Genomic DNA, 14652 nt, shown 5'->3' on the forward strand with positions numbered 1-14652 from the left:
TATTTAAGTTTAAAGCTGATTTCAGAAATAAAGTAGCAAAGTGGCAACAAGCAAACTACGTAACACTGTGGCAAGTAAAATTTTCTGAAGAAATCTTAAATGGGATGATGTGAAGTCTTATGCTTTTGAGCATGTTTTAGGTGAAACTTAGTTCAGAGATACCTTTTTTTAGACAGTAGAATTTATTTAGGAACATTGCTGTTATGTACCTTACCTTCAAATCTTCTGGCAAAAACAACTTCAGTGTAGAGTAAAACTGGTCCAAAGGCTGTCATGTGCAGATTAGGGTGGTATAATTTGGAGAACAAATGCGGTGTGTGGTAGAGAGAAAGTAAACAAGGATTTCTGTTTACCAAAGACAAGGACAAAGTAATTGAACAAAACTGAAAGCCTAATCTTATATAGCCTGTGGGCTGAGTTAGGTACTTCATGTAGTCCGTCTTAAATGCTTGTGAAAGTAGCTTGCACTCAGCATTGCCATTGTATAGAACCTAAGACTGCAGCTGGGAAGCAAGCTGCTAAGTTGTGCCATTTAAAATTCCTTTCAGAGCAGGGTGTTATATTATATAATGCATCTGTAATAATCCCTCAAACAAATGTGCTGTTGGATTGGATGAAGTCCTGATAGCATGTTTTAGGATAAAATATCCACCAAATGCTAATTAAAAATGTGGAAGAGGTAAACACTTGGTCTTGCACATAAGAGTTAGTGGCATTTCTCCCACTGAAAGTTGATCAGTACCTGTGTAAAATTGCAGAGCTTTGACTCTGTTTCACAGAAATGCCTATCCTCCTCCTTGGCTGTGTACTGTTGTCTGTGATATGCAAGTTAAAGTAATCATGCTGAGATGGAAAGAATGTATTCCCTCTGTTATCTCTCTTAACACATTGTGAAATTAGTGGAGCATACTGAATTTTTTAAAGTCACTGCTATGTTATGATTGTAGACAGTGTAGTTGGGGAAATGAGATTAGAAATTCAGTGAAATGAAGTGGAAAAAGCAATTGATAAATTATGGTGAAAATGTGGGATGGTGTGTAAAATCCATACTGAGGGTAGAAAAAAAAACCCTCGATGATTAAGCTGAAGAATGAATAATAGTTGAGAATCTAAACAGTGAAAAGGGTTTGATACATCTACAGGAAGAGTAGGGATGTGCTGATTTACAGTAGTGGTAGAGGATATGTCGTATCATGTATATGTATGATATAGCCACAGTTACTGTACCCAGCCGTCTCCTGTTGTGCTTTTCTCCAGTCTCCCTTTGAAGAGGGAAATGAATCGGGCATTAAACCCGTTAATTGCACAGCACTTGCAGTGCATCATAAATCCTATCTGAGTGCCAGGATAAGAGGTATTTATTGGCCAATTATAAAAATTCAGGGAGAGGATTGGATGAGGAACACACTGGAAAGATTGAAGCATAGGGATGTCTTGAGGCAGATTCCCTTTGAGTTTTAAGTGCTTTCTGTTTTAGTGACTTCCTCTAGCTTTTGGGTTTTCTTTCAGATTTCTGGCAATATAAAGGTTGTTTCCTAGAGAGTTTATAACTCAAAGTTTAGTGGTTTGGACCCATAGTTCAAGTGTGTCTCTAGGCCTGTCCCCAAGGGTCTATAAGTTTGCAAGCACTGCAGGCTGTGTTATGATGTGTGGTAGAAGTTTCTATCTAACAGTTTTCAGTAATAAATTCAATTGTAGGATCTCTTGACCCTTGTGGTGGAGCCAGTAATTATGCCCCTAGAAAAAAGGCAAGATTTGCTTCTTCAGTAGATTGTAACAAAAATCAGTATCCCCTTTTCCTAGACTGGCATGCATTTTATTTCCTTTTCCATCTATCACATCTGTCTTGCTGTTCTCAAGAGTGGTCCAGCTTGGTCAGATTAAGTTTGCACATCACGGCCAGTATTCTGTCTTGAGAGTGGTGAGTAGTGGATCTGACAAAAGGAGGACAGCAGTAACAAGGGAGGTGCATAGTTTTACCTACCCAAGGTATCCCCCAAGTGCTAGCAGCCTGCAGCTCAGATGCTTCCAGAGCTGGTGTTGCTTACTGCATTTAATGGCCCTTGATGGGCTTTTCACAAATGAATCTCTACAGTTTCCTTCTGAACCCTTATAAACTTACAGCATCCATAATCCTTGTTAGCAAGGAGTTCTCCTGCTTAAATAGAATGACCTTCTGCCTGTTCCGTTGGATGTTTCTTCCATCTCATTTAGGAAAAGACCCTGAGCAGTTATTCCTTGCTCATCCTTTTCTATGCCACTTACGTTGTTTCAGATCCATATCATGTAGGAGGCTTCGGTCTTACCTTCCCCAGAATGAAATGTCCTAGTTTTATTAGGTGCTTGCTATGAATAACATACTCAACACTGCCTCTCAGCTTTGGCTGTGCCTTCATTATCAAACAGCATAGTGGATCAGGATGAGGTTTGTAGAGTGAATTAGGACTTGATGCCTGTGCTATCTGCATTTCATAGAAGTTTGCATCAGCCAGTTTTAGCCTAGTCCTGTGGACTGAGTGCTAGTCAGCATTTGGTGTGGTAGTGGCTGTCTCCCTGCTTAGATTGACTCGGAGGATCCGGCTCATGTGGCCCAAGAAGGGTCCCAGATGAGAATCGCAACGTGTGAAGCAGCAGTGACTGGGAGATGAGTTTCAAAAGAGCACTTCTGTTCTGAGCCAAAATGCTGCTGTAGACATTCCACAACCTCCAATGCCTTGTCTGGATCTTTAGATTCCCTTTGAGATTTGGGGATGAAAAGTGCATCTGCTGTTCAGGATTCAGGCAGTGTCATGGTATCTTTTGTGCTTTAGTCCTGTACTAATAATGCCTAACACTAGGTTTGCATTCTGATAGCTGCTGAGCATCGAGGTGCCATCTTGATGAAATGGCTGCCATAAGATTGAGCTTCTGAGTCATACTGTAGGAGTCTGTTTCTGTGAACGTTGTTAAATGGTCTTTCCCTTGTGCATCACTTGTTACCTGTGTCCACTGAACTTCATCTGCCATTTTATTACCCAGCCTCTTGGTTTACAAGCAACGTTCCTTAAAATGCCGCCTGTTCATCCCTTAATTGCAGCATCTGATTCTTTCTCTTTTCCCTCATCTTCTACTTTGCCTGGGGAGAGCTGGTTTCCATTATGGCTTTTGCTCCCTTCTCAATTCCAACTGAAAATAGTTTCACTTTTTAAAACTTGCATTGCAGATCCCTTCTGGATTGAAATAGCAAACATAAATGTCTATGTGTTTGATTTTTTTATTACTTGGTGTAAGCTTAATTCTCAGTAGTGCTGAATGGCAGAGCAAGAATGGGAAGGCCTAAAAAAAAATCATTATTGATTATAACTAGTGTTGTAAAAGTCTTGGATCTGGGATCAACTGCCTGGAATGCAATGAATTGACCACATCAGTCATAGCTAAGTTTGTAATGTAACTAATTGATGGCAAGATCCAGATCTTTGTGTGATCTGTTGTAGTCTGGCATTCTTTGTGTACATTTTATTAATTAAATGAAGAAAATTTCAAAGCATATGAGTTTAGTTGGACATTGATACCAGACTTAGGCAGGGGAAGAGGACAGAACAAAGTGTCTACTTGAATGATGTTCAGGATTAATAGTACAACAATGAAGAAGTTAGTAAGAAAGCTAGGATCCTGAGTGTAGCAATATAACAAAATACAACAAAAATGGTCTTTTGCGTCTAACTCCATAATCTTTTGTGGGTAGACATTGATCGGTTGGAGTTTGCTCCAAATAAAAAGTATGAAGCAGAATATTTTTTTTACACTCCTACCAGTTTATCCCAGTGTTGCCTTTGCACTAGCAGCTGATGTGATGCCTCTCCCAGTGTAGACAGCAGGTACAATTCTTGTCAATGTCTTTGCTTTTCTGTGCTGTACTAGTCAACTCTGCCTCAAATTTATATGTCGTTTGCATTGCAGTTACATTATCTAAAGCGCTTAAAGTGAATGCATAAAAAAAAGAATAGTGGGCTGATAGAGCTGAAATATTTCTGCATTTCTGAGAAGCTGGTATGTAGAATGGAGAGGTAAGAAAATGTGTCTGCAGACACAAAAACCCACAAACCTTAAGTCGGGACAGAGTATGTGCTCAGTGCTCTAACTTTCCATAGGTTATTAGTGCAGAACTTGGGGGCATTTTGCCTTGATTTTAGCTGCTGTGTTAAATATGGTAAACAAAGGAACTTGTGGGTTTCGAGGTTGTGGTTTTGAAGTTGAGTTTTAGCAGGTTAGAAAGTGCAGGCCATTGACAGGAAAATTCTGGTGAGGTTTTCAGTCTGCTCTCAGTTTGACTGCATTGCTCTTGCAGAAAGACATCACCTATTCAATTGACATGTAAGGCTGGAAATAAAAACTTCCTTCAGCTTTTGACAGTTGTTTTTTATTGCTTGATGCAAGTGCCCTGAGGGATGGGGACAGTTCGGCTTCTTTCCATATGCACTGTTTTAGAGCCATTCAGCTGCAGTGATCAGAGGTGTCCAGTTCTATTTAGTATGCATGGAAATGTGCAGACAGCTCTCATTTTAAGTCTATTTTGTACCCCATCAATTTCTAATGCATATAGCTACCCTTTCATACACACACCCCAGTAGCTCGGACATGTACTAGCATAAACTTTGTCAGAAATTCTAGTTTGGCTAGTGTGGAATGTGAACCCAGAGCCCCATTGTGTGCAACATGCTCTTGTACAATAAAATCCCTTGTTACTACATTTGGAAATGATAAATCATGTTACATAAAGTAGCTTGACAGGTCCTATTTCAATGGGAATTTTAATGCTTTCATATTAACATTCTGACTGTGTCCTTGACTGTCTGGATTGTATTAGAGGTGCTTGGCAGCAAATGGAGAAAAACCATGGGGGGCTGGTTTCAGAGCAGGCATTCCAGCCACAGATTATTTCAGCTGATTCCCGTCCACCCTTAGTTTCCATCTTCTGTTTAACCTCGAGGGATTTGAGTGCCATAGCTGGGTGTGTTTTGGGGTGGGGATTGTATTTCTTTTAATGTTAGATTTTAATCTAATTTAGAGTTATGTAGCACAACTCGAAGGTAAGTGAGGTGGCTGAACCCCAGGTTGCTGTACTGTACTCACTGCCTAGTAGGAAGGAATTCTTACTTGCTGGCCAGTGTGGTTTGGCTCTCAGGATATCTGAAGTAGGTCTCAACACTTCTGGTTTTACATTTGGTAGTCTCATAACTTGCTAAATGCTTGTTTTGCACCCTGTTTCTGTGTTTAGTGTGCTTATGGAAATGTCCTACTCCAAACAAGTATGGCTTCCTCAATCCTAATTGCACTGTTTTGCTTTTCTTTCCTAAGCTTCTTTGGCATCTCTGATGCTTGAAAATGAATGGGCAAGGAAGTGCCTAGCTTATCTATTAAATATCTTTTGGGAGAAATAACTTTGTCTTCAGAACTACCAGCAAAGGGTATTTTTACTCCTGACACACTTGTGATTTACAGAACGGAGATGTGTTTTCATTATGAATGTGCCTGTTAATAATGTCGATCCACAGCTTTATTCCCATTAAGGATCAAAGCTTGGAAAGGAATGGGTGAGATTTCATGACTGTAAAACTATATTTGAAAGGGCTCTTGCATAGCCCTTTTAATGAAAGCAACTGTTTCTGTGGAAATAGATGTGAATTAAAATGGCAGACTGATCTATATTTATGATAAAGATGCTGATAAAAATTCTGCCTTGAGATAATCTACACTTTCTTTTTTAATATTGTTTCTGTCAGTTTAGGATGCTTGAATGCTCACGTGATGGATGTGGTTTGAAAGCCTGGATGGATTTTCCTGTCATGGACTTCGCTGTTGAGTAGAGAGAGCTGTGCTGTTACGCTGGGCACTAATTTCCATAGACATTATCAGTTTGACAAAGATGCTGCTTTTGAAAACAAAAGATTTCTGATGTGATACGGTTTTTAAGTTTAATGCTTACAGGCTGACATAGAGTAAATAGTTCAGCATACCTGGAGTGAAGTCTGATGAAGATGATGAGAATTTTCCCGCTGCATCAGTCACGCATTTCTGGGCCACAGAAACAAGCTTCCAGGTTGCTTACCCAACATTATCCTAGTTTGGAACTTAGCATGGGATATGTTTACAGATGACATTCTGGGAACTCTCATTTTTTAGGTGGTAATACAAGGACATACCAAATAAATGGAAGCCAGCAGAGCTTTAACAACCTTGTGAGCTTTGGGTTTTAAAGTTCTTCAGAGCTCCCAGTCATCCTAGTGGTTGGTCTGAGCTCATCTGGATGCAGATATGTAATTGCTGGTTTAGCGATCCCACACAACAGCTGCGATGAGGGTGCTTAGCCTCGGAGGGGAGGGAAGGTAGCACATCTGGGCTCCAGTTGTTTGTCATGGCTAGTGGTAAGTGTCAGTGCAGCCAGACTCTGCTGAGGCTACCAATTCATTTATGCGAGTGGCACAACTTGAAAGTCCTGAATGCTTTTCAGATCCAAGGCAGTGTTTGTGCAGTGCAGTGAGAATTCACTTCTTTAAGAAGCATATGGCTGGTTTAATGCCTACTTAAAGAAACCCAACCATTGCATGTGTGGTAATGAAGGTTTCCATCCTACCCAATCAATTTCTCCTCTCTTCCTCCACCCCTTTAGGTTTCTATTGATAAAACATCTACTTTTCCTTTCTTGTTAAACATATGCCTATCTACTAAGTTAACACATATCTAATACCTTCTAATATAACATTATAAATCCAGACCCTTCTTAATCTAATGGTGATCAAATAACATTTAAGATTGGTGGAAAGAAGACCTGAAATAAGACGTACACACTCATTTGTGATATGGCAGTTGGCATTTAGCAGCATTTTACTTTTGTTGAGCTATAAACCATTTTACATAAATATGCTATAATGCTATGCATGGCTTCTGCTTTAAAATTCTGTGTTTTGTGACTTAATTTGAATTCTACCATTTTGTAGGAAAATATTTGAACTCTATCTGCCTGTATAAGATTAAATATATAGTCACCCCTAATGAAGCTCCATTTCCTGATACTTGAGTACTCTCTCAAAGCCAGAATCGAGGAGTATAGATGGACTAGAGGATGTAAGTTTGCACAGTGTCTACTGATCTGTGGATAAACACTCTTTTAGCCTCCAGCAGGATCATGCTCTCAGTGTGCAGAAGTATTATACACACAACTGGGCTTCTGAATTTCTCTTGTGGGAGGAAAGGGATGATGTGATTATTACAAAGTTGGAATGGTACAGTTCTTGCATTACAACAAAATACTTGCATCTCAAGTCCTGGACTTCCCCTTTTTTCTTTAGCCTTGATTTGATACAAACTCAGAGTTCCTATCTTTCTGCAAGATGGGCTGAAGTGAGAGAATGAGGACAGCCTCTGTGTACACATGGACCTGTTATTGTCTGGTACCACTTATATCCTCTCCAGTTCTCCAGTGATATGCAAAACCTGTTAAACTGGGTTTGTGTGATGGTTTGTTTATTTGTTTTTTCTTTCTAATATATCTTCACCTTTTTTATAGGTCCTGAAGCAAGCAGTAGAGGTCTTGATGGGAACCTAGAATTTCTATTTTAGATGTGGTGCTTAATATCTATACTGTGCTCTTTGCTTAATGTGTTTTATCCTGTATAAAAAAAACCCTGATGTTCTATAATGCTCGTAATGTGTCCTGGAGCTTTAGACCTACTTTGTCCCAGAAAGTCAACTGAATCAATACAGAATAATTAGCATTTGTGGCTTATCCAAGTACTGGCAGCCCTCTTGAATGTAAATAGAGGCGGAAGAGTGACTTAATCCTTCTCATGTCTGAGGAAAGGATGAGAGTTAAGCTGTAGCTTGGAAAGCTGTTGAAATAGAGGAGAAAATTTTGGCTTCCTTCTGGTCTGCACAGGGACATGTTTATTTATCAGGAGGGGCAGGAGTTAGAGGTAAGTGAGCACAGGAGAAGCAGAGCAAAGGCAGCTTGTATATGCCGGGGTTAAACACTTTCTCAGAGCTATTTGAAAAGACTTATTTAGTGACTTTGGAGACTCATATACTCAAAAATTATTCTTGCTGAATTGGCACTCTTGGAGTGGTTTTGTTACAGCAACAAACCTATGGGCTCTCAGGACAAGAACTTCCTTGCAAAGGGTTGCTAAAAGATACATTTTCCTCAGCACCAGTTAAAGTTTTCCCTGGGCATCAAGCGTAAGGGGAAAGCCAGAACATTTGCAAAATTAGCAACAGTCAGTGAAAAGGCAAAGTCGCATGGTTCTGAGCTTGCTTTCACAAATAGCTATGCCTTTCATATCTTCTCTAATGTCTGAATGCAAATGCTGCCTGATGTGCAGCCGTTCATGGATTATTGACTCATACTGCATATATGTTAACCTCTGACTGTCAAGAGAAAAAATGTTTTTGCTGTTCACTGGGTGCTCTACTGCTGCCATATGTGGCCAGAAAAAAAAAAGCGCTTCTCAGTTCAGAATCTCTTCTGTATGCCTGAGGTGCTGTCATCTGTGGTTTACTGAATATGGTAACTTGAATTGACATTATTAGTTACTTTATGAAACCTGCGGAAAGAACTTGGAAAGTGAAGCCTGGTGGTTCTTGGGGGGAAGAGAGGGGAAGCTTTGAAAAATAAAATGTTCTTGGTTTAGGAACTGTTTAACTTTGTAGGTATGGTGTCTCGAGAGCTAACTCTGTGGAGCAAAGGAAACACAGGTAATGTGGGAGTGTGCAGTGGAATAACTGGAGAGAGATGAGGTACGGTTCTTGCAAAGAACTTAGTCTTGGTGGTTGCAGGCTGATTTACTAGCTCTGCTCAGCTAGGGTATTAAGGCAGCAGGCAGGTGCCCTTGGTGGAGGGTTCTCTGGCTACCTGGTCCTTTCTGCTTCTTGCCTGCTCCAGATTTTCCTTCTAGCTTGTTTATCATCTGCTGCATTTCAGTGAATCTGTTTTGATATATTGAAAAGGTGGACTCCTTAAAACAAAGGCAATAAAGTACTTTTTAAAAAAGTTGATTGTATTTTTGGACTAAGGTTCCCACCTACAAGCAAGGCAGGCACTTTTTTTTTTTTTCCCTTTTTTCTTTTTTTTTTTTTTAAACATAATGACAGATTAAGATTTGTCCATGAAGTGTGAGGGGCAGTTTGGGGGACTCAGGACATTTACTATATTAAACTATTCAAGACTTGAAGTAATTCTGATACTGTTAAATTTTTTTGATGTTGTTTTGGTGTATGAATGTAGTTGCATAGTTTCACTCAAAATTAAAAGAAATGAACACAGAAATACTCAGGAATTCTGGAGAGCCTCAAGTGTCTTCCTTTGGCTTCTTTGAGACACCACTCATTGTGATTGAGATGTACCTGTATTTTTGCAGTTTCTTTTCTTTCCTGATACCAACTTGTGATCATTTGTATTGACAAGTTTCAGATTTATTCTGGATGTTGATTAGCAACATTGGTGTATGATGCTTTTAAAAGATTCTGTTTCCTGAGTAGAAAGATAACCCTGGGACTTCTTTGTAGCACACATGTATCGCATGTTGGAAGGTCTTGATGGATGTTTTTCCTTTTCAAGCTTCCCAGCAGTTGAATTACAGCTATGAATGTCAGTGGTGACCCAAGTCATATACCTCCATTTACATACTTTCCCCACTTTTTTTACCTAATACTGTGCATTGCTTTTAAGTATGCATTAATTTTATTCAAAACAACTAAACCCCAGCAATTAATTCTACTTGTGTAGAGGTTGAGCAGCTGGCTATGTTTTATTGTGCAGGTGGCTTCTGTGGCTTCAATTTCATTTCCCTTTTTTCAAAGGGTTCATGCATGTATCTTTCCCACCGCACCAGTCATCTTCTTGGACTTTGTAGGAAAAAAAATTGTTCTGTGGGTCTTGTTTGCTCTTCCCTGCTTGCCTTTGAACTCCTCCTTTGAGGACTGTTTTTATTGAGTCCTTTTGGGGGAAGAAGGTGACATGAGAGCTCTGATGTCAAGTACAAAATAAGGCTGTAGCTATATCATTTGATATTGTTCCCCTTAAATGCCAAACTGTGAATTTCCTTAGAGGCAGAATGAGTTTTTGGGCACTTCTCCAGAAGTCAGAGAGTCCCAATTCTAGAGGTCACTGGACTGAAAAAAGCCAAAGAAACGAGAAGTTAAGGCAGAGAAATACCTGAAATTTTTAAAAAACAAAAAAGTTGAAAGCCCTTCTGTCTTGCACCTGAGCATTTGATTCTCTTGGAGATAATGGCCTACACGATGGTTGTGTTTCTTCCTGCAGGATCTTTTAATTGACAAAGGCAGGGTCTTCACAAACTTAAAAGTTTATGTTCTTGTGTTGTGAGAGTTGTGTTGAAGCAGTCTTGGCTATCTTGTAGCTGTGGATAAGATTACTGCCCAGGCTCACCTGGGTGTGGCGGTCTCCTGCTCATCTCCCACTTCTGTTGGCACACACAGCTCTTCTCACCCTGAAAGGCTGCTCCTATATATGCAGATGCTGAGGGACTCTACTGTGGGAACTGTGACTAAAATGAAGGAGGAGAGCCTATGAAGAATATGTGTGTAGAGAAAAAAGTAGTAATTAAGAAGCAAATCTTCATGTCCTGATACTCCCCCATATGTTATCATGAAGACTTATTCATAGAGAATGTAAAACTGGCTTTTTGGTGACAGGCGCTGAAATCTCCAGACTTCCTCTAAATTTTTATCCTCAGTCAGTTTTGTAGTGCTATGGAAACATCTATTCCCTGCCCCAATCATTGGTACTCAGCTGGAGTCTAGAAAATCTTTTTGAAAGAGCAGGACTGTATCAAGTACAGAGGGAGCTCTTATTCCCTGGGAGTGTTCCTGGTGTCATTTCCAGTAGATAACTTATTTTGTGCATTTTATAAACTTACTCTGTGCCACAGGTTGTATTATCCCCTCCTGGAGCAGTGCCTATGTAAAGGGAAGGGTGCTTACAGTACTAGATGGCAGTGAAGTGTATTTTCAGTTAAAGCTTATTTCTTGGTGTAAAACTGAATTTAACCAGCTGGATTTTTCAGATCACTGTCAGCTTAAGTACATTCAATTTCCCTGTTTTTTCTGTGCCAGATTGTATGGTTCTGTACATTAATTCTGTTTGTTTTGAATAGCTGCTGCTTTATCATGTATCTAATGCTAATTTAAGTCATCTATCTAATGATTTCTTTACAAGTAGAGGCAGATACAACAAAAATGCAAAATATCTCTGCATCCCTTGGCTCTCTGATTTGCTTTACTACTTTTTTTCTGAACACTTACTGTAGGTGATGCTACCTTCCCGCTCCACCTCAGATCTGCTGACTGTTCCTAAATGGTTTATTTCCTTTGACATTAGTTTTCTTTTGAAGAAGGGCAACCACTTTGTATGTGTCAGGCTTGTGCTGGAATTTTAAATACTTTAATGCATTCTCATTATCTGCAAGGGTGGCTGGCTAATTAGTTAGCTTAGTAAATAATGGCTTGATAGTGTCTCTGTAAAGGATGACGTTATGCATGCCACATTTTCAGTACCTTTTTAATCCTGCACAGTTCCTCTGTGAGTCACTCGCTTTAGGTAAATAGAGGTGATGTGAATAAGGTTTCTGGCTTTCTTTAACTGCAACCAGTGGTGTCAACCTTGAGGTCAGCAAGAGCGTTTTTGTTTCAAGCAATTTTGTTTTCTGTGTAGGCAAGTGAGGTTACCAAGATGCATGTGTGGGACAAAGAGGAGATAATTCTGCTTTCTGGTACTGGTAAGGCTAGAGGTGCACAGTAGCCAGCCCCTTGGCAGTTAGCTTTTTGATGCTGTTTCCAGTTTTTAATGCCTTCTGCTTCCTGTCGAAGGCAACTTCACATCTAGGGTTTTTTTGTTATGTTGCAGGTTAAGGCTGCTGAATCCCTTCCTACAGGAAATACTTAAAAATCTGTCACAAACTAAAGCTATTTATATTTCTAGTAATGAATAAAGGATACATAAATTCTAGCTTTGAATGTCTTATGACTGTATTGGTAGGATTGTTTTATTATCTGTTTCTCTGAGCTGTCTTGCCAGGAGTAAGGTGGCTTTATTCCCAGATTTATAATGCATTCTCTTCCTCTTGGAAAGGGCATATGCTGTCTTGGCTCACTCTTTTTAATTTGAGTTTTGCAGGGGTCTGTGTTGTTCCAATTTTAGTTGTTCTATTTCTAAAGCCTTTCACATGCATGTAAAATATGATAAAAACTAAAATATTTCAAGGCTCTTACAATTACTGAGGGTGTAAACTGTTTCTTGTATTTCTGGATATATCTATTAGTCCATGTAACTTGCAAAGAAAAACGTGAGATACTCTTTAGATAAGGTTACTAATTAACATCAAAATGAAGAATCAAGCCTGTTAATGCAGCTCCACAGTAGCGGATTACTCACCAGCCCCAGCAGCTGTCTTGTGGCTCCTGCAGAAGCGTTTTGTCCCTCCAGTTTGGTATTCTGAGAGGTTCCCCCATCCATCCCACTGCTCCCATCTACCCAGCCATACTGAAAGTGAGATGAATTGACCTGTAGCCAAGCTTAACTAGTCGTCATTCAACAAAATCGCTTGTGAGGAAACAGCTGTATGTATCGACAAAATATTGTGCTGCCCTCCTTGAGCTCCTCAGTTGTTATTCACGAGTAGCCTGGATTAGGCCTCACCTGGTTGCACAGCAGTCGGGGGTGTTCCAGCATTGTTTTTGCTGGCATGCTGCATGAAGAAACATAGGTTTAAAATAGAGCTATTGTCAGTAATTCTGCTACATCTCTAAGGTCTGTGTAGACCCATGTTGTAAGGCTGCAGAAGCTGTTTGTGGAAGCCTGGTGCTGTCTTGCTGCTTTTCCATTGCATGTTTTCTCCTGCTGGGTTGGGTGGGAGCTGGGGCTTGGGGTTGTGGTCCAGGATGGCCCAGGAGGAGGCACTTGCCTGGTCAGCCCTTGTGCTGCAGAGGCACAGCCAGCCACAGCAGAGCAGACGACCTGGGTGGCTGGAGTCCTGGGCCTCAGCTCTGGCACCTATGTACCCTGCCAGCTGGCGGTGAGGAGGGAGGAGAAGTACAAGCTTGCATACTCCTGAAGGAATAGGATACTAGGCCCAATGCAGAACAACCTCTTTATATCTGGAGTTGTGTAAAATAAGAGCCTAGACACTCTTCTGCCTCCCATCTGCTGGCTAGGCATGAACTGCCATCTCAGAAGCCTCTGGGGAGGGAGTGTGCTGCTTGAAGGGTGGGTGGGGACCTGACAAACATAACCAGGTGCATGTTAGAACCCTTCAACCTGGCTATTGGGGTTCAGCTAGAAAACATGTTCAAGGTAACAAGAAACATAAACCTACATTTTTCAAAAGATTTCAGGTATGCTTGCTTTGTGTATGCTGGGTCCAAGTCTGGCTTGTAGAGTCCTAACTTTGCCCCAGCATCACGATTTAATGGAAACAAGAAAACTCAGTTCAGTGAAAACTCAGTTTTAGTGTATGACGGATTATTGCCAATTTCAGTTTTCTTTTGAGCTCTTAAGGAAAAGATGCATGTTGCTGCAGCATGATTTTCTTGGCACCGTGACACTTTCTTACCATTACTTATCTGTATGAATAGATATTTTTGCCTCAGTGGTAGAAATGTATTGTAGAGGTGTGTGCTCTGTATCCTGAAACCTATGCTGTATTCTTAGATATAAGAATAAGCCTTAAGAGAACACTGGTAGCTCCATTACCTGATAGTAATACAGAAGTAGTACAAAATGTTTGAGAATTTGTTGTTTTCCAGACTAGATAGACATCTCTCTTCATCGCCTCCCATTCTCCTTCACATCACTGGTGAAAATAGTAGTAAAATAATTACTTTGTACTGTTGCAATAACACTTTTTCCCCTCAAGAAATAATACATTCATAGCACTAGACAGTTATCTCAAAGGTTTGTTTCGCCATTGCTTAAAAGAGGATTTGCTTGGTTGCTCTTGCCTGTGAAGATACTTGAATGGAGTTGCTGGTTATCCATGCAGCTGGAGCACGAGGGCTGTGTAGGTGGATGGATGAGTGAATGGATGGATGTATACACAAGTTAGTACTGGGTTCCTTCCTGAGCTGGGGCTGAAATTTATCACTTCAATATGGTCAAGATTCAGTTGTCCTCAAGATGTGAAATGCTTACAAACCAGCCCCTGTGCCTAATAACCAGACCTACCAGTTTCTGCTGCTCCCAGTATTGCTCTTGAGTGGGAATTCTGGAGCAAGTTATAGAGATTAGGAACAGGTTTTAGCCCGGAGAAGTCCTGAAGATTTTGGTCAGCTGCCATTAAAGTTAAAAGACGTTATGAAATTTGGAAGAAGACTAACTTGTGTGTTCTTCTGATTTTCCTTTTTTGTTAAGCAACAGACTCTGCAGTGAAGTTGCAAATTATAGCTTTCATATGAGGAAATAAGACTTTTGGAGGTGTTTTTTTATATTAATGAAGGGACTTGGAAATATGTTACTAATTTGAAATATCTGTTTCAAAGGCAGTGGAATGCTTTTGATAACATACTGGTAAAACAGGCCTTTCCTGATTATAACTGCATTACATTAAAAAAAAACCCAAACAAAACCACTTGTCAACATAGAAATAAGGCTGTTTAATGGCC

The 14652-nt window shown here is 40.2% G+C and overlaps 1 protein-coding gene across 1 annotated transcript in view; it reads left to right on the forward strand.

The window, feature by feature from the left end:
• Positions 1-14652, forward strand: part of CTNNA1 (catenin alpha 1) — a 100691-nt gene that overhangs the window by 16459 nt on the left and 69580 nt on the right. The window lies entirely within an intron of this gene.

Source organism: Athene cunicularia, assembly GCF_003259725.1.
Source record: "Athene cunicularia isolate RWA chromosome 13 unlocalized genomic scaffold, athCun1 chr13_part1, whole genome shotgun sequence".
Taxonomy (NCBI): domain Eukaryota; kingdom Metazoa; phylum Chordata; class Aves; order Strigiformes; family Strigidae; genus Athene; species Athene cunicularia.